General features: G+C 52.3%; 1 long non-coding RNA gene across 1 annotated transcript in view; it reads left to right on the plus strand.

Annotated features, from left to right (window-relative positions):
• Positions 1-2,093, plus strand: part of LOC106724410 — a 5,601-nt gene extending 3,508 nt beyond the window's left edge. Inside the window, exon 3 of the long non-coding RNA XR_001360198.1 lies at positions 2,084-2,093. This is a non-coding gene — a long non-coding RNA (uncharacterized LOC106724410). The remainder of the gene's footprint in view (positions 1-2,083) is intronic.
• Positions 2,094-2,575: the final 482 nt, after the last annotated feature.

The following is a 2,575-nucleotide window of genomic DNA, read 5'->3' on the forward strand; positions in this document are numbered from 1 at the left end:
CTCCCGTGAGGGGGCCGGGCTGTGAGCGATCCGATGGGGCGAGTCAGCGACGCCGGCAGCTGCCCTGGGTTCTGCGGGTTCCTCCTCTGCCTCCGTGGATGTCTGTTTGCTGGCCTCTGGCGGGGAGCGGGCAGCCGGGCTGGGGTTGGTGTCCTCAGTCTTCTTTTAAGGGTTTTCATCTGAGTGAATCAACCTCACCAGAATAATCCTCCTTTTGAGTAATTCAAAATTAACCGAATTCATTACATTTGCAAAATCCCTTTACAGTTGCATATTCTAATGGCTAGGGGCAAATCGCAGATCCTGCCCACACTCAAGGGAAAAGAATTGTAAAGGGTGAGACACCAAAAAGCAGATATGATGAGGTCATCCTCTTCTGAGTCTGTCTGCTACAATTATGTGAAGTTCCCTGAGTCTTACCATGAATGAATGGTGAATTTTACTGGATGCATATTTTGCATCTATTAATTGTTTTCTAACTTTGTTAATGTGGGCCTTGGCCAGGTAGCTCAGTTGGTTAGCTCAGTTGGTCAGAAGGTTGTGGGTTTGATCCTTGGTCAGGGCACATGCAAGAATCAACCAATAGATGTATAAATAAGTGGAACTACTAATCAATGTGTTTTTTTTGCTTTCTCTCTCTCTCCCATCCTCTCTCTCTAAAATCAATCTTTAAAAATGTGTCCATGTGAATTACATTATTTGCTCTTGTTAAACCAACCTTGTGTTTCTCAGATAAACTGAACTTGGTTATATGTTTGTTGTTGGTTTGTGTTATACATTGCTACTTTTTCCTCTCTGTTCATGGATAATGATAATACAAGGAAGTTTAAATACTTTAACTCCATTTATACTTCTCCAAACTTATGTGCATTGCATTATATTTGAATTCTGTCTTTTTCTTTTTAATACATTTTTATTGATTTCAGGGAGGAAGGAAGAGGGAGAGAGAGTTAGAAACATCATGATGAGAGAGAATCATTGATGGGCTGCCTCCTGCACGCCCCCTACTGAGGATTGAGCCCTCATCCCTGGGGCATGTGCCCTTGACTGGACTTGAGCCCAGGACCCTTCAGTACTTAGGCTGATGCTCTATCCACTGAGCAAAACCAACTAGGGCTTATTTTATTGTATTTATTTAGATCCACTTTAGTCCTCATCCCAGGATACACTTATTGATTTTAGAGAGGGGAGAAGAGAGAGAGGTAGATGATAGATGATAGGTACGTAGGTAGGTAAGTAGGTAGACAGATATAGACAGTTAGGTAGATAGATACCTTTTGGTATATAGGACAATGATCCAACCAACCCAGCCACACCAGCCAGGGCTAATTTTGTCTTGTATTTTTTAAAAACACTAGACATGGCCAGCGAGGGGGGGCTCCGCAGCCGCCGCCACCGCTTCTGAGGAGCCCAGGTGCAGGCCGGGAACCGCAAGGAACTGGAAAAGGGAGGGCCCAGCGCGCGATGGTGGTTCCAGGTGGGGCTTTGGGCGGCCAACACTACAAGGGCTGGTGCTGCTGGGCCCTTGCTGCTCCTGGCAGTGCTGCACCTCTGGCTGCAGCTGCCCATCGCCCCCCTCCCCGCAGATCCATGGGCCCCATATCCTCAGGGGAATCTAGTCACTGTGATGTGGTCCTTGAGTGCTGTCAGCCGGCAATAGCCATGAACTTGGGAATGCGATGGGAAGCGCCTGGTGGAGACTTTCAGTACTGCAGCCGCACTAAGGCCTCAGGGCCTGAAGTTCAAAGTCAGCTTCTGGCTGCCAGGTGCCCTTGGAGGACCAGGTACCTACCCTGCAGCTGCTCCACATCTCAGACCCAGTCTGAATCAGGAGAGTGAGGCGTCCATTTCCTGCGGACCCTCCAGCAGGCTTCTCCGAGGACTGAGTCCTCAGCGGGAGCTGTGGCGTCTTTACCCCATCATGAGTGCCAGGCCTGGGTGGAAGGGGCCAGCCCTGTGGGCGTCCCAGGACCATCCCCGCCCCACTGTCCCCGGGAAGGGCAGGGGGCGGCCTCTTCCTTGCTGCTTTAGTCCTGAGCTGGGTGCGCAGGTGAACAGGCCATCTCAGCAGGGAGCTCCGAAGGCACCTCCTGTGGGAGCCAAGACCTCCAGGCCTGAGACCCACCGTGCAGGGCAGGGCTGGGGCGGGTCCTCAGAGCCCCAAGAGGGGGGGAGGGCGTGGCCGCAGGACATCCCAGGAGGTGCAGGGCATGGCAGGCAGGTCCGGATGGATGTGGGAAGGGGTCTCACAGAGCCTTCCTCCCCTGGGAGTCATACCGATCCCCTGAGGGGTCCCCACAGGAAGGTGCTCCCTGAGGAGGAGAGCCGCCTCCACCAGGACATTGTCTCCCGGGTGTTGCCCACACTCATGGGAACGTCCCTGCAGAGCTGTGGAGCGTCTATACTAGTAAACAGCGTGGAGACACCAGCTTTGATTTGTGGCTGAAGACAGAGGACGGCTGTTCCGTGGACCTAGAAGCCGTGGGTCATAGAATCAGCACAGAACCCTGAAGGGCCCGAATATTTCGTGGGGAAACTCAGGGCTGAATGGAGGACCCCAGCCCTGCTCACCGGC

This window comes from Myotis brandtii, unplaced genomic scaffold (genome assembly GCF_000412655.1).
Source record: "Myotis brandtii unplaced genomic scaffold, ASM41265v1 scaffold821, whole genome shotgun sequence".
Classification (NCBI taxonomy): domain Eukaryota; kingdom Metazoa; phylum Chordata; class Mammalia; order Chiroptera; family Vespertilionidae; genus Myotis; species Myotis brandtii.